The sequence below is a fragment of the Phasianus colchicus genome, chromosome 8, assembly GCF_987193195.1.
Source record: "Phasianus colchicus chromosome 8, bPhaCol1.hap1.1, whole genome shotgun sequence".
NCBI lineage: Eukaryota > Metazoa > Chordata > Aves > Galliformes > Phasianidae > Phasianus > Phasianus colchicus.
Genome location: NC_143443.1, coordinates 6,552,920 through 6,571,020, shown reverse-complemented (window position 1 = coordinate 6,571,020; position 18,101 = coordinate 6,552,920). Strand labels below are relative to the sequence as shown.

At 41.7% G+C, this 18,101-nt stretch overlaps 1 protein-coding gene across 1 annotated transcript in view; it reads right to left on the bottom strand.

Moving 5' to 3' along the window:
• The window catches only part of GRID1 (glutamate ionotropic receptor delta type subunit 1), a 574,706-nt gene extending 561,072 nt beyond the window's left edge, over positions 1-13,634 (bottom strand). Inside the window, exons 1-2 of the mRNA XM_090144797.1 lie at positions 13,338-13,634; positions 10,983-11,081 (exon numbers count right to left, since the gene is read on the bottom strand). The gene's annotated coding sequence lies outside the window, so the exon portion shown is untranslated. The remainder of the gene's footprint in view (positions 1-10,982; positions 11,082-13,337) is intronic.
• Between the last annotated feature and the right edge of the window lie 4,467 nt (positions 13,635-18,101).

The window sequence follows — 18,101 nt, the reverse complement described above, 5'->3', positions numbered from 1 at the left end:
TTATTCAAGTATTTGAAGAAGATTCTGATAGAACCAAATACTGATGCCTTCTTGCCTCTCAGACTTGCTGTGGGGCTCAGCACTCTTATCCACTCTAGGCTCCAGTGTACTAGGATGGAAACTGAAACTCAAAATCTGCCATGAGAATTTAAACATATCTCAAGTCAGTATATCCGTTCTCTCATCAAACAGTGATCTATTTGGAAAAGTACTCAGTGCCTTCATATAACCTGAACACACATGGCTTCATTCAAGTGGCATTTCTTACTGCTCCTTGTTCACCTCCACTGCCCTTTTACACCGCTCCTTTTACTAGTTCATAGCACTGGTGCAATCCAGTCACAGGGCACATCTTAAAGAGAAGCAGCATTACTCCTCCAGAGCTCTGGAGATGATGTTATTAGAGGTCTGATTCCCATAGCAAGTACATTGTAACCTTAATAAACCATGTATTTGCATCAGGGGATTATGTCCACAAGTGCAGTGGAATGGACTCAATTAATAGTCTCTTTCTATCCCCAACTGCTGCGATCCGTAGAACAATTCTGCACTACAAAAAACATAGCTCCAAAATGATGTATTGATGCTGTTTTTGTCTTTTAAAGCAAGTCACTTATTTTATGGCCACAACACTTGCACTTTTCTCACTAAGATTTAAGGACAAGCTGGCTATATTTCTCTTTATTTTTGCCAGAAGCTTTGTATTTTGTGCTCAATGCCTCAGGACAGGGCTGATGTAATTCTACAAACTATGGTTGATCTGTTTTGTTTTTGCTGAGCAATAGGACGCAAAAATAATCTCTGTGATCCTGACTGCAGCAATTGGGCAGGATTAGAGAGTCAAAGGTCTGACGTACACAAGCATGTACCTTTATCATTAATTCTGTGTGCCTCCATTATCAGATGGTAATTCACGTAATCTCCCCTTTGAGCTTTACATAAACAATTCCTTGTATCTTTTTTCTAGGAGTAACTAATGCAGAGTTATCCCCTCCGCATGAACGGAAATATACTGAGAGTTATTACTGGAAAATAAAGAAGCTCCTTTATATTTGCTGTAGGGTGCCTGATCTAAAGAGCTTCTCAGGACTCCTCCAGTAGCAGCCAGTGCTAGCTGGCACCATTCTGGCTGCCTCAGACAAGCTGTCAGCAGCTGACTGAGCTGAAGACTCACTGCTTTCACACCTGCAGGGAGGTTCTCACTTTCTACAGCAAGTTAAGGGCATACTGGAAGACTCAGGCAGGATGGTCTGTGCTACTAACACACCTCTGCGGCCTCTGAGATAGATAAACAGCACATTTCAAAATACACTGCACTCAAATTATTTGACCAGTACACAATTTGGAGCCCTTCTCTCACAAATTCAGTGCCATCCATGTCCTCGGTGAAAAGCTGTACTGTAAATACGTACACTGCTGTGAAGTTAGGTAGCCCTGTGCACAAGCGGAATTTTGTTCCTCAGCCATAGTTGTCTGTGGCGCATGTGTACTGTCAAAATGAGTCAGTTCTCTTTGTCTTTTTGCTCTCCATAAGTGTTTCAGTGTAGGAAAGTGAGACTTTACTCATCCTGACTTACGCAAGTCCTGAAGAAACTTTTCTGGCATAGAAAATTCAAATAGAGTAACAATTGTGGAGCATATACAGAAGTACCTCTGTAACAGTCAAATGGCTCATTTAGTTCAAGTTCAGAAGACATGGAAAAAGAAGCTAAGAAACATATTAAAATCTCAGAATTTCTTCAGACCTTTCTCAAAATACAAACAATAAAAATGGATGCTTTGCTTTAAAAATAACATGAGAAGGCATACAACATACTTTCATTGGTATATCTATCTGAACTGGGGAGGAGTTATCAGCACTGCAGTAACAATACGTAAAAGATGGATAGCAACACCTACACTGCTATCAGCATTTGAACCTGAAGTGATGAGCATAGCAGTTGCTCAGCACTGAACACTGCAACAGAAACCTAATCTCAAAGTAATTTTCAGAAATACACCTAGTGTATAATGCAAACTGTCATCTGACTGGGCTTCTGATGGTTTTTGGATTCTCTCTGCTACACTTGGACTTCAGGTAGGTATGTATCAAACTAAAAGAGAGCCAAATTAGACTCTACTTGACTCATTGCAGGCAAACACTAGCCTATGCAAAAATCATCTTCCTAGGTAACCAAATGATGAGGTTGTGCTGGATATAACAGTGCTATACAGTCTTTAGATGAAAGGTAGCTGAGAAGGAGGCAACATCCAGGAAAGGCTATTGGATACTAAGACACTTCAGCAAGCTCCAAATCTATTTCCCTAAAACACTTGGAGTGAAGTTTGAACCCCTGAAGACACTACAGTTACACTTCCCTTAACCATCAGTCAGAAAATCCTCTGGATTCTTTTTTCTGTGTGTGTCATTCTTTCTTTTTTCCATCTTCTCTGTTATTTTCAGGTTTCTCTGCCTGCTCCCAAGTGAAGTCTATTCCCTTTTTTCTTCCTTGGTAGTGGATACACTGATCTGCTGCTACAGGATTGCTTTAGGAGCTTTCTGTCAAAAGGTCACTCAGAACAGGGATAGTATTGTACTATCAGAACCTTGCTAAAAACTAGAACAGGGTGAATGCACAGTTTCCCTTAATTTATTTATTTAGGAGACATTTTTCCAAAATGGCTGGAGGATTTAACCACACAAATCCCTTTGACTCTCAATGGGATTTGTTTTCCAAAATTCTCTAGATGCTTTCGACATTTTAAAATCCCAGCCCTACAATAACTCTGCTTTGTTTTCTACTGTGTTTTTGTTTCACAACTGTTCTACTGAACTGGCTTACAGGCAAGCATATTTGCTCATCAGCACATTTTAAGGAACCCTGGAGAACATGCATAAGATTCACTGTATTCTGTAAGACGACGATAAGCACTCACAACAGAATGTATGTGCATATTCCACTGCTCCAGATCATAACTTAAGTACATTAGAATTCAGAAAACTGACTCTGGAGAATCAGCACAAATCAAAATTGAGTGGGAGAAATGGATACATGCAAGGAGCACAATAACACTATCTGATAGAGTAAATTAGCAGCTACAAAACTGATAATTTTGTGAGAAACCTGTCCTCAAAATCCTTTATCACATCTGAAAGCACAGAACAGAAAGTATATTGTTTGCTGCTCAGAACTGTGTTTAGCCAATTAATTAAAATATTAGTGTATTTGCCATTACTTGAGGTAGTCCTGTGCTGCACTCTGTGCCCTGGTTTCAGCCCAGATAGGGTTAATAGCACGGCAACATTTGGTTGTTGCTGAGTGATGGCTGCATGCCCAGGGCCCAGCCAGGCCATTTGGCAGGGAAGAGCTGCCACCATGATGATGCGTGGCAGGGGATGGGCCACAATATGAGCTGTGCCAGGCTGCACGCAGCCCATCCATTGGACTTGCCTGCTTTCAAGTCACCCATTAGAAAAAAACATTGAATAAATTGTCCAAATTATTAACTTAACTCATCAAGGTTAAAACAAACAGCAACAACAACAAAAAAACCCATGTAATAGAAAATATACCCACTGACACAATGGCCACTTGAGCCTAGGAGATTGTGACTCAGCAAGCTATGCAGCTATTGCAAACAACTCCCACTGACCCTCTCCCATAATATTTTAGTCAACAGAAAAAAAAAAATGCAATCTTAAAAGCAAGCAAGTTTTAAAATATATCTTCTTCAAGAGAACACTTTTAAGAAGGTTTTTTCTTCAAGAACCCTTACGCTCTGTGCCAGTTAAACTTGAACACAGTGTAGGTGAAGAAGGCAAAGATAACAAAAGTGTCAGGTTAAAAAAAAGTTCCAGTATGTCAGCCTAGGGATCCTACGGTTCTGAAGGAAAACACCCTCAATACACAGTAAATACCTACATCATTGCCTACCTCTTGGAGTGATTGAACAGGTGATCAGACTATAACTTTCTCTTAAAGCTTAAATTTAAACTTGCCATAAGCTATACAGGGCTAATCCAGCACCTCTAAGCAGTCCGGTAATAAATTCGTCTGGCCGTGTCAAAGATAATACAGAGCCTGAAATGGCTTCAAGCACTTGTGCTGGTAGCTTCATAAAGGTACATTTGATTCTTTCTTTAGGATCACAATCTGTACTTTGCCTCTTACAGCTTGAAGCTTTTTTTTTTTTTTTTTTTTTTTAATCTTGCTGCTAATTACTGGTATAGATTTGACATTCAACAATTTTCTGATCTCTTAAGTTAAAACAAAACCATGGAAATCAGTAACAACGCATCTAATTAAACTGTCAGCAACTATAGCCAATAAGTAGGGGACTGAAATGGAACACTGACCTCCCCCTGGTCAGCTAACCACTATCAAAGAGAAAATACATCAATTTCAAGGTTATTAAAAGACAAGGGAAACACATCGGATACTGATGTGAGTGAAAACAAGCTTAGAGAATTATAATTGTTAAAACAGTCATTTTAACAGAAGAACTGTGCAAGTGGGACAAGGCCCTCTATATGCCCTTGGTTATAGAGATCTCCTATTATCATTATACATGCCTGATTAACTACTTCCTCACTTATCTGCAAATGACCTGTAACTCATCTCAGTGGGATCACCAAAGTTTCCCAGTTGCATGTAATCATTGCCTGTTTTACTATGACATTCCGCTGTCACTTGCATTACAAAGAAGTCCATTTCTGCTCCAAAATGCACTGTGATACCTTCTTTAAAATATATTCTTGTGAAGAGACATTTTGTGAAGTAGAATTCTTGAAAATAACCACAATAAAGAAGCAATTGCTGTGAATTAATTTTACTTGATTCAGTTGGTAGCCATTATGATTACAAAACCAGCTCAGCTTGCCACTGTATTCTCTATCGATCCACTTTCATCTTGTAAGAAAAGTAAAGAAAAGAGAAGTATTTAAAGGTACCTTATTATCTTCCTGACTACTGATAGGAGCAGCAGCAGACTGTGGTTCTCACTATATGCTAGTTCCAGTAATTAGCATGTCAATAAAAGGAACAAAATGTAACAGAACTTGGAGAGCCACTTATTCCATAGAAATAACGATATGGGAGCTATAGACAGTTCCACCATTATAAGTTCAAAAAAGACTAAATTAGAGTATTTTCAGAATTCAGCCTTCTGGTTAACTTACCCTAAAATACTCCAAGTAACACCAAGGGGCCTGATATCAGGGCTGACACCCAAGATTTGAACTTCAGCATTACAGACTAGCCTGATTTAAATGCCAGTATCACTCTCAATACATTTATGGAAATTACACAGTATTTGTGTCACAGCTTTACATATTACCAACAGCAAGAAAAGGAAAGGAAAGGGAAAAGGAAAGGGAAAAGGAAAGGGAAAAGGAAAGGGAAAAGGAAAGGGAAAAGGAAAGGGAAAAGGAAAGGGAAAAGGAAAGGGAAAAGGAAAGGGAAAAGGAAAGGGAAAAGGAAAGGGAAAAGGAAAAGGAAAAAGGCACATAATGATCTGCCTTCCAAAAAGTTTGCAAACTTGATTGTGCTTTTGAAATTTTCCCATAGTCCATAGTCACAAGTTCTAAGCTTGTGTGTTCTGAAGATATCAAGGCTGTAAAATAAACTTCTTATTACAGTTTCAGAAAGAATGAGATGGAAAAAATAAATCCTATGGTGAATATCTGACAGAGACAGGTATAATGAAGCCAATATAGAGTGGCCTAAGGATTGAAGCTGACCAGAGAATAAATAGCAGTCGAAGGGTTCACATTTTCCCTGCCTATTGTCTATGTGATAATAAATCTTTCTTGAAAGAGAAATTGCACCTACTCGTTTTCCAAAAAGAAGAATTGGTCACTGAAAGTAGTAGAAGGTCAACATCAATTTATCTACATAAGTGGCTGGTATTAGAATGACACATTTTATCAGCCTGTGCTCTTAATGATGCAGCATGATAGATATGGTTATTTCGATAGGTGCTATTCCTTTCTGGCTTTATGCCAACAAGCAGCCTTTGTCAAAACACACAAAAGACCACAACAAAGTTGCTCAGAGATGTTTAAAAACAAACACACACAAATTTCATTATCCACTGAGCAAGGAAAACATTATCTCAAGAAAGCCACCAATCAACCAATCCTCATTTCAGAAATGGCCACGCACTATTTAAGTCCAAAACACTGGGTAGGAATTAGATTTCAATGTTGACTTTTCAACTGTTTTCTGATGCTATGGCTATATCTAGCAATAAAATATCCTGTGCCAAAAGACATACTGCATTCCAGAAAACTGCTTAGAGTTTCCCATTTGTTTATTTTTCTAAGACTCTTGCATTTTTTTACCTCTCTTTTCATATGAGAAACAGGATTTATAATGGATCCATGGCTTGATTACACAGGATGTTAGTACAAAGTGAGCTGGGTTTTGAAATTATTACTCACTAGCTACTTCAAAATCTAAGTCTCAATGTGGGTAGAAATTTTAGCTGCTAAGCTCCAGTCAGTCTTTGCTGAACCCACATTAACTCAATTTTTTTTCATATTTTGAAATTCATTCAGAATTGGGTACAGAGTAAAAGAGTTTTCCCCGATATGAAGCATCATTGCTATTACGCATTAAGTCTCTGATTCAAAATTCAATTACTATTAAAAAAAAAATCATTCCTTCATGATTTTCCTCTGGGAGTACACTGTGCAGGGTAATAATGCTTATTAACCTTTTTACAACTTTATTCCTTAGAATCATAGAATCGCTCAGGTTGGAAAAGACCTTCAAGATCAATAAGTCCAACTGCAACCTAACCATACTATCCTAACTAACAACCCTCCACTAACTCATGTCAGATGATTTAATGAATGTGCAAATTGCCATTATTTAACATTTAAAACAGTGTATTTCCTTATTTTTAATCTGGCTTTTTACTTCCGAGACCCTGCAGAGAGCAATAGGAAATACAAATACTGACTACTTCCAAGGGCTCCCCCTCTGAAACTGTTACGGGAGTAGAACTAGAAAGAAGTGAGTGAAATCCAGCAGAGACATCCACTTCTTATCACACCTGCTGAATACATAAAGAGTCATCATTTTTTCTAATGTTAAAAGAACTGGATAAAAGTGTTACAGCATAAAATAATCCATCCTTTTCTTCTCCTTCTCAGAAATCAATCAACTTTTGGTCACTACTCCTCTTGCTGTTTTTGTTTTTGTTTTTTTTTAACTCAGCTGTGGTAGGGCCTGTGATCATTTCTTCTAGCTTTGCTACAAATGTAGATCTTGTCTATGAGATTGTTACAGTTCTACTATACTAAGTTTTTCTAACATACTACTTTTCATATGTCTTCTGTGAGTCCCACTAGTATTTTGTGCAGTAACACACAAAAAAAATATCCTCTCTTAATCTGATCATTTCCCTTTCACTTTTCAGTTTATTCTCCTGTTGCAGTGCTCTCACTGACTTAGGAGTGTGTTTCAAAGGTGCTTTTTTCACTCATTATGAGTTTTTTGGTGTTTTTTTTTTTTTTTAATTGAAAAAACAGCCATGTGAAACAGACAAATTTACTGGAGGAAAAAAAATAAGTAAAATTTCCAAAGTCTCTGAGATTGACAGCGAAAACATAACAGTTGTTAGCATGGCTGATGTAAAGGTGCTTTGCATTCCCAAATGAAGTAGCTCAGAACATATTACTGTCCTCTTAAAAATAACCAGAAAAAGTGGAACCTCCCTTTTATTGTCATAATTCCCATGGCATTCACAGAAATTCCATCTTTGAAACAATTCAGCTCGCTGCAATTAGTAGGTTCACATGGTATTAGAGAGGACTCAAGCAGACCAATAGCACAGCAGCATTTCCTCAAGCTCATTTGTACTTCATTTCCTCAAGCAAAAACCATTACTATCAGGAAGCTCGGTAAAAAAAGCTCCACCACTTCTCAGTCCATTGTGTGGCAGCAAATTTTCATTTCGTTCTTCACTTTTATGTATTAATGCAAAGAAGAAAAGTAAATCATTACAAGGCTGGTCTCCATCCTTAAGAATAGTAATAACACATCTGTACCTGAAAAGAGATCCCCATGAATACACACCTGCTTCAAGATAAGGGTCTGAGGAAGAGACAAGAAAGCCTGGATAAATTCTAGCTGGTATGTTTCCATTCTGGAAAAGCATCTTTCCTTTGTCTTAAGAATGGACAATTTGTGCTTGTGAAAACCTGAAAACCACCAAGGGACACTAAAAGACAAGGGTTGGTCCTTCTGATCTCTTCCATGACTTCCTTTGCCATTCCTTGGATGAACTATTAACTGAATAAACAAAGCACATCAAGCTTTCACAGTCTCATCCTATCTACCTAGGTTTCAAAAACAGTTGAAAGCCGCAACTATTGACCTTGTGATAATTTCTATTCAAGAGTATGTGGAAATGTGCAGCATAATGGAAGGAGGTGTCTTTCCAGTTGATCCACATGGGAGTAATCAAGGTAGAAAGCAGTATGTGTCTTCTTTTTGGGGGCAGAAGAGTGTCAAACAGGATTAATTTCAAGGTTGAATATTCAAGTTACCATGCTGTCTCCCAAGTTAGGCAGAAACAGCCATAGGGAGGACATTATGGGGCTCCCTGCCAGCCAGTTCTGCTTCATGCTCCTTTGTCAATTAGTCTAGCAACATCTACTTCAAGCAAACAGCTCACCAATAAGCTTGTTTATTAAGCATTGTTTCCATATCTTGTTTTCCCTATTAAAGCAACTGCATCTTTTTATGCTGTGGAGATTGCAATTCAAAAACATAAGGTAAAAGGCAAGAGAGGGAGAGAAATATAAAAATGCATCTGTATCATCTCCATTCTTGTTTGAACAGATCTCACTAGTAAGCATGTGTGTGACTAGGAGCAGGGCTGCACAGGGAAGGCAAAAAGCCTGGCATGGAAGTGAAGAACCATCCAGCACTGAATATGCATTGCACAAGCACCTACCTGTACCTGCTCTGTTCCTCTGAGCTGCAGGCCATGCTGTATTTATACTAGAGGCAATGTGTATTTGCAGATACTTCTGTAATAAAGATCTAGACCAAGGATTTAGAGAGAAAATATGTACTGGAAATTCAGTGGGGCTTAGGAAGGGGGAAGTAACTCTGCTATGGAACCAAATACTAATAATCACACTGGTAATTTTGATTCACTTAACAACATAATGCCTTTCCATATTTTGGAACTAAGCAGAAAGGAATTGAAACCAAAACTTGCTACTCAGTGTTCCTTGTTGCATAACATCAGTCCAGATCAAAGTGAAAACATACTTGAGCTACAGTTCTCCTGTACAAATACATATACACGGTAACACTTCAATTATCACAGAATCATAGAACCACCAAGGTTGGAAAAGACCTCTAAGATCAGATAGTCCAAATGTCCACCTACCACCACTATTATATTTCCCCAGTAAACCATGCCCCTTAGTACAACAAGACTTGTGCTCTAGAGCCCTCAAAGCCTTCATTCTCCTTCTCCAGACATGTGTCAATGCCCTCCAGGGCCCGAAACTGGACACAATACTCAAGGTGTGGCTCCACCAGTCTGAGTACAGAAGGATGATCACCTCCCTGCTCCTGCTGGCAACACTATTTCCTATACAAGCAAAGTGAAGACATGGCACTGAAAGGCTTATAAGCTCACTACAGTGGCTAGATATTCCTATATTTTATTGGCTGAATATCCCTGCCTGCTGTTTCTCATTTCAGAATCTGTGGTTATCACAGAAAAACGTCTGGTTCCTCTTTTCTACTGTGCACTACATGTCACAAAAGAAATTGTAAAGCTTGTCTGGATAAGTATTTACTTTTCCCTCCCCTTCCACTCCCAGAGAACTTCATCAATGACTGCTATAAGGCCACTGAAGTATTTGTCTCACGTATTATACCACAGCAAATTTTCAGGAAGTGCTGAATTATAGATCTCAGAAAGTCTTCATTAATACGATCTTCTCTACAGGCCTTTTTAGGTTCCTGGAGGATCTCTGTAGCTAGGTAAGAAAGCAGAGAATATAAGTGATATACTGCTCATATCACATAGTGCCAATTCTTCCACCAACCAGCCTCTGATGCCACCATGCTCCTCTTACAAACTGACAGGCTCAGCCCAGACTGACAAGCTCTACCCTAACAAGGTTCTCCCATTTCTTCTACCACAAGGAGAGCCTTTGAGACACCCCTAGGAATGGGTGAAAAGTGAAGCCATGTCCTTTACTTCCAAAGACAGAAGTAATTCTTCTCACCCTATTAATGCTCTTCAGCTTAAATAAACGCAATATGCAAATTGTACTTAGATGGAAGTGTTGGACCAGCCAAGGTAGCACTAGTGTTGCAAACACACTGCAGCTTGATTTACACATCAACATTTTGACTGTATAATTATGCCAGTTAAAAACAGGGAGATAAGTGCACCTCCAGCACCTGAGCTATGGCAGGCAGAGCTGGCAAAATCAGCTGTTCACCTATTGAGGCCACAGTGAATCTGACATATTTGTACTGAAGCAGAGCTAGGGTTGCACAGGGAGTGCTCAGTTGGCTGAGCTGTTAACAATGGTAACAAGTTGCAATGGCAAGGGATAAAAGCCTGGGAGGAGCTGGAAGCTGTATAGGTAGGGATAATCTACAGGTGTTTTTTTTATTTTTCTACCTTCATAATATTCACTAGGAGAGAAACTCCTACTGAACTGAATTGAATTCACCAAGCACCTGCTGAGGTTCTGCCACTGAGCAGGGTCTATCTAAAGTTCACATTAACTTGGATGGGCCCATGAGCATAACAATTAAATACAATCATTAGGAATTTGGCTCAGCTGCAACTGGATTTCTCAAATGTAGCCTACACACAAGCCTTACTATACCTCCACAGTACATACAAAATATTAACAACAAGCAGCTTATTACCTAGAAACATATGAGATAAGAAAAGTGACTTCGCAGAAAGAAAACCTCAGCTTTAATTATTGCTATCAAGCTAACACTTACCTCACTCTCCTTAGAGAACACAGGTTTTGCTTGAAGATTTCACATAGTAAAGTCAACGAAGTCACCAACTTCTTTATACAAAACAAAGAGGCTGAATCCCTGTTTTAGATGAAAAAAAAAAAAAAAAAGCCATTGAAATTTCAAGAACAGTACAGTTTGTACTTCTGTGTGACCAGCATGAATTATGATTATGATGCTATCAAATAGTTCTGGTCATCTACTACTCCTCCCTCAAGTACAACTCCAATTCTCATCTCTGACATCTAGAACAAAACACTGAATTAGAAGCATGTTTCATCTCCACTTCAGTTTTCTTTAAAACAGAAGAGTGGAGATAAAAACTACTTGGACAGAAAGCAAAGAACTATGTATAGCTAGAGCCAAGTCAGCAGTAGCACAGTATAAAAAAAAATCCCAAACACTTGAGTTTTAAAATAGAAACTGCATGCCTGGATTTTAATAAGAAACAATTTCCAGCTCTTTTCATTCTTCATGTAATGGACAGGACCAGGAACAAAACACGGCATTCCATCTCAGTAGTTATCTAACCACAGAAATTAGAAAGTATTTCTGGCAGTGAAACTCCTAAAGAAGTCAAAAGCCTTCTAAGCTTCCAGGACTGAGTAAGGAGTCTGTTGCACGAGCAATCCTTTCCTATTAACCTATTCTACTGGAGCTGTAAATCAGCAACACAGCAGTACTTTGACAAAAAAGCAAGCTAAAAATAACATAATTTAGCTATCCTTTTTGTTCAGCTCTTTTGTGATTCTATAATTTTATTGAAGAAAACAGTAAATGCTTCTAGGATTAAAGAAAACATCATAACGGAGGGCTACTCTACTTTTCCTACAGAACAAGAGCCTCCTGCCTAAAGCTTTCCTTCATTGCTGCACTATAGACCATGAATATGAAAAACACAGACCAGAAATATATATCTTCACTCCTGAAGTAAGCTGGCAATGTTTTTTTTTTTAAGAACACACCACAGGTAGGAGTGAAAGTGTGCATGTCCTTTATTCTCTTCTAGCTGCAGAGGAAGGTAAGTCACACAGTGCTGTATGGTACTTGGATGGGACAAGTTAAGGTTTCTGTTCTTGTGACAAACAAAGAAATCTATCACCCTCCACGGCACAGTTTCTTTTCTGATCTCTACAGAAATATGGATCTTCAACATTAGCCGATCCAAACCTGATGTTTGTCATCAGCACGATCTATCCACCTATCAATTATGGCAACTTCCACTATAAAGCAAATTATTACTGTTCAATCCTAGCTTTCCACATCTACCTTTTCCACAGTCACACCGGTCCTTCCGCAGGTCACACCTCAACACGAGCAAGCCTTAGTCACCATTTGGACTCAGGCTCCTCACTGCACATTAAGCAAATGGTGCCATGCAGGAGTTCGGGTGGTTTTTCTATTTTCTTCTTCTTCTTCTTCTTTTTTTTTTTTTTCATTCTAATTTCTTTTGCATTCCAACTGCAATATGCATTTAAAACTTTCTGCTTTGTACAAATGCACGCTGGTTCTAAACAACATGGAACGCAGATCAGTGACTGGGGGTGAAAGCACTGCATGGTGCAGGGAGGAAAAGCTGTGTAGCATCAGGGGTGAGATAAGGGCTCTGCAAGCAGGGCAGAGGGAGACACATGGCATGGCACCACAGAGGACCACAGTCTGCCCTGGGGCTGAGGATAGACACGCACCTCCAGAATACATTAGCATTTAGGGGCATCTTACTAATTGTGCATGATATCCCAAGGAAAAAGAAGAATGTAAATTTGCAAACTGAAGAGTGAAGTAAATAAGTGTATTCTTGAAAACATTGGTGAAACTAGACAGATAATACATATTCCTTTTTTTTTTTTTTTTTTTCCTTTATGCCAGAGAATTCATAAATCACAATCCTTTCCCCATTCTGGCGGTTTGCGTTTTAACGAACCTCTCTTTTCCACGAGGAAAAAAAACCGTTTCCACAAGAAATCCAGCGGCTGCAGCCAGCGCGCCCTGAACACGCGCCTGCAGCACGAGGCGCGGGCTCACCTGCAGCACGCGAGACATCGAGAAAACTTTCTCCGAGGTATTTTATCAGAACCCCGACTTTTAAAACACGGAAACAATCCAAAGCTTCGCCCCGCTGTTACGAAGCGAAGATTCCTGCATGCCACCCCCCTGGCGGCTGCCAGAAGCAAACGCCAGCAGCGAGGCGCCCGGGCTGGAGAGCTGCTGGGGATGCGAGCAACACGAAGAGCACGGGATGTGCACTTCTACCTCAGCTCCCGGCAGAGCCGACCCTCAGTGCTGCAGGAAGCCTCCCGACAGCCCCTCAGCCAGCAGTGCTGCCGCAAGCCGTACCTGCCTCAGCAGCTTCTAGGAGCTTGCGGCTCCACCGCGCTGCCGGGGCTGCTGGCACAGCTGCGGCACAGGGCACTCAGCTCTGCAGGGAGCTCGGCTTCTTCCCTCAGCGCGGATGGAAGCGAGGTAGAACCGCTCTCTTCAGGGCTTTGCGTGACACATCTATCGCCGCTTCGCTACGGCCGCGCCGACTGACCGAACACGCTTAATACGCTTCACGCAGCGCATCTTTGTCGCCGCTACTGGCGGGCGGGACGGGGGCGGATTCCTATCAGGGTTCAGCCCGCCATTCCCGCCGCGCACCCAACGGTTTCTGTGAATGGAGCGCGCTGCAATTGAGCGCGCGGAGCGGCGTTCCTGCGAGCCCCGGGCAGCTCCGCGCGCTGCTGAGGAAGCAGCTCAGCCCCAGCGCTGCGGGAGCGCCGGCTTCGTTGCGCCGTCAGGGAAACCGGGCGTCGCTCCTGAGGATGCGCAACATCCTGTGTCATCCTTTAACATCCCAGTACGAAACTGGGGCTGTTTCAACAGCCTTTTTCTCAAAACAAAGCATGCTCTCTAGACGGTATTAATTTTTAGAGGCTTGGCACTCAGCATTTGTGAAAGCACCAACTGCTCTGCCAAGAGCTTTTACTCTGGCCCATGAAACAGAGGCATCCAAACCGAGCAGAGCCTGCGGAGCAGTCAGAGGAGCCTCACCGGCCGTGTGACTGGCAGAGGAATTGCCTCATTTTGCCTTCTATTTCTGTAACGAGCTGCTCTTCTCACTTCCCCGCACTGAGCTCACCCGCCAGCTATTTTCCATTCCCACACAACCAGCATGGAGTGAAACCCTAACGCCAGGCTGGGCTCCTTCCTTGCATGAGATCCCAGGTGCTACTGCTGTGCACCTGTTAGGGCAGGCCCTGCTGTAGCCGAGCACTGCGTTCTCACTGCATTCTGCTGCTGACAAGATTGTATGCTTGCAACCTGCACTGCCCTTCCAGACACCACAGTCAGTAACAAGGGGCAGGCTCTGCAGAGTTTGCAGGGCCTCAGGACTGATGACAAAGTTGGGAGAGAAAAATAAAAGCAACAAAAAGGCTGGAGAAGTGGGCCCGTGTGAATCTAATGAAGCTCAATAAGGTCAAGTGCGAGGTGCTGCACCTGGGGCAATCCCAAGTACTTTTACAAACTGGGGGAAGATCTCCTTGAGAGCAGCCCTGTGGAGAAGGATTTGGGGGTCCTGGTGGGCGAGAAGCTGGACACGAGCCAGCAGTGTGCGCTTACAGCCCGGAAAGCCAACTGCGTTCTGGGCTGCATTAAAAAAGGGGTGGCCAGCAGGGAGAGGGAGGTGATTGTCCCCCTCTATTCAGCTTTTGTGAGGTCCCATCTGCAGCACTGCGTCCAGGCCTGGGGCCCCCAGCACAGGAAGGACGTGGAGCTCTTGGAGCGGGTCCAGAGGAGAGCACTAAGATGATCAGAGGGCTGGAGCAGCTCTCCTATGAGGAAAGGTTGAAGGAACTGGGCTTGTTTAGCTTGGAGAAGAGAAGGCTGAGGGGAGACCTCATTGTGGCCTTCCAGTACTTGAAGGGAGCATATAAACAGGAGGAAGAATAGCTGTTTATGAGGGTGGATAGTGATAGGACAAGGGGGAATGGTTTTAAACTGAGCCAGGGGAGGTTTAGGTTAGATATTAGAAGGAAGTTTTTCACACAGAGGGTGGTGAGGCACTGGAACAGGCTGCCCAAGGAGGCTGTGGATGCCCCATCCCTGCAGGCATTCAAGGCCAGGCTGGATGTGGCCCTGGGCAGCCTGGTCTGCTGGTTGGCGACCCTGCACACACCAGGGGATTGAAACTAAATGATCATTGAGGTCCTTTTCAACCCAGGCTGTTCTATGATGAAACCCCACCCACAAAGTAACACATGTAGAATACACTGTACACAGAATACCTGGTTTGTAAAAGCATGCTGGTAAACATGTAAGGAGCCAGATGAATCACAACAATAAAGCTGCAGCCACCAACATGCATCCTAGTGAAAGCCCCAGAGTGCTGGCAAACGGCCTAAGCATGCCTGTTACCAGGCTGAAGCCACCAGCCTGAGGGCCCAGAGAAGCAGTGGAAGAGTGAGCACAGAACCAACAAAAGGGGAAGATGCTAGGAAGCATGACTATAATATTTTTAACTGTATCATTGAGACATGTGTACATATATATATACATGTGCGTGTGTGGTTTCTTTTTTTCCTTTCTATAATAATTGAATTAGTACAAATTCCTAGCCCGTCAAGATTTCAATATTATTAATGATTTCTCAGGTTTATATAGATTTTTTCTTTGCTCATAAACATGGTTTTGAGGGTAATATGCTTTAAGCCTATTATTATATAGGATCATATACAGGTTCCTGTGTGACCTAATCTAGCTTTTCCTGCTCCAGCAGGGCGATTAGACTGGATGATCTTTTGTGGTCCTTTCCAGTCCCTGATGTTCTGTGATTCTGTGATATTACTTCATTGCAGTAGTACTCAAAGTGCACACAGAGTTGCAGGACAAAGGTCTTTGTGCCTGGAGGAGATTCCAAACTGCAAATTACTTTTTTTTTTTTTTCTTTTTGCAAAAGTTCTAAGTAGTAAGAAGAGAATTTAGCAAAATTTAAAAGTTGTCATGGTAACATGATCTTACATGTAAGTTATTCTGTGGTTTTAGGCAAATGATACCAAGAGCTGCCAACTACTAAAGGATTATCTTTTTTTTGTATGAAAAATTTCTTTCAAGTGTTGCAATTAAACATTATTTAATTTACTTGTTTTAAAAAGTATACATTTTTTATTAGTCAAACAGCAGATTACTTTCTGTAATTAACTTGAGACACTTATGCAGTTCTGTAGAAGATAATCCATATTCTTGTTCATCAAATTTTTCCCCCTCCCTCCTTCTGTGGATTTCTATTTATAGCCCGGACCAAAGTTGGCACTCTGTGATGTTAGAAAGTACAGCTAAAACTCACACAATTGTTTAGCCTTCCTAACAGGGAGGGGGTGGAGAGAGATCCAAAGAGATTGCTCAAAGAGAACATCTCAGTTGTTTGTAATAGCACCTTTAAAATAAAGGTTGTAATTAATTAAATACTTGACATTGTGATGAACTTCCATGGGAAGAAGCAGACGTGGAATCTATTGCAAGTGCTGACTAAAAATACCACTCCTTAATAATTAACACAGAGCGGGACTGATGCCAGCGCAGGATACGTTCCTGCTAGATGAATTAGTGTTGCTTCTATATGCAATTAAGCTTGAAATCTTGTTCAAAGGCTGACTTTCCTGTGCTAAGACCCTCTTGCTTCCATGGATGGGCCTAGAACAAGTGGTGTGTGACACAAGTTGGCCTTAGCATTGCTGTTTCTTGGGTATTTACAAGCTGCAGTTCTCAGCACACAGTCTGCCCCAAGCCCAGCACTTGGCGAGGCATGAAGCAGCATGTCTGAAACTCCGGCTGCCCCGCAGGGGTCTCTGTGGCTGAACACCCACCTTGCTGTGCCTGCCTCGTCACTGAGGGAGCTGCAGCAAGAAATGCATTAAAGAGAGAGCTGAGCTCTGCTGAAAGGCATGTGTGATGTGCCAAGCAGCAAAAAGCAGAAAGGCTGGGTAAGGAAGTTTCTCGCTAGCCTGGTTTCATGTGACCTGAACAGCTCAAGGGGATACGTATGACAACTGAACTGAATCCATCTCCAGCTAGCAGCAGAAGCTGGAAAGATACCCGGAGTTGAAATGCGAGCGAGATCCACCAGCGTATCTGTCTGGCCATGGTATTTATTCAGTATTTTTGGAAATGAAATTTGAGTGCAACAGATTATACAGATGGGGCTGCTTTTGAAAAGAATACAGATTATTTATACAGAGGCTTGGTAGGCATGTGGGGGCTGGGAGAAAGCAGGCTAGTGAAATTAATGGTAGAAGAGATGAAAGCAGGGGATAAGTGGGTATGCAGTGAGCTTTGGAAAACATAGCAAGGACATGGAAGAAATGGGAATAGATGTCTGCCACCTTCTAAGCATGTGCAAGGAAATTCTTCCATAGGAAGGACTTAACTTGAGCATTTGGGAGGTGGACACCCTCTCCCTGTCCCACCAGGGTCTGGCCCAGTCTGTCACTCTAGGATTGCCACCCAGGGACGTGACTGTTAAGCCCAGCTAATCCTGAAGCATAGCGGCATCTGGGGCACTGCTGGGTAACCAAGGAATTATGCTCCAAATAAAGCTGCCCCTGCTGTGTGTACACACTGGACAGCATATGTGCTGCCTCAAACCAGTGCCACATTAAAGAGTGGGGGAATTGCTGCAAAATTTGAAAGAAGAGACCAACACTTGCAGATAACAGGAGGACCTACCACTAATCCCTCTTGCAGTTCAGTGATTTTTAGCCACCTTATATAGAAAGGCTAATGCTCAGTAAGCAGCCTGCAGTATGGTAGGGCAGGGAGTTCCACAGTTTTATTCTGCACTGTTAAGAAGTCATTCCTTTGGCTTATTTTCAGTTCTACTGCCTGTTAATTACACTGGGCTCCCTCCTGTAAGAACAAAGGAGAGCTCCTGGGAGAAATAGTTATTTCCTATTTAGATTTTCCACATCATAATTGGATTTGTTGCTCCCAGTAATTATTACTTCTTTTGAGTTCTGTTGAACCTCTTCTGCCTGTACCAAAAGCCTGGATATTCAGGGTATAAAGAAGGAGAAAGAAAGAGGCTGTTTTTTGTTTCTGTCTCTCTTGCTATCTCCCAAAATC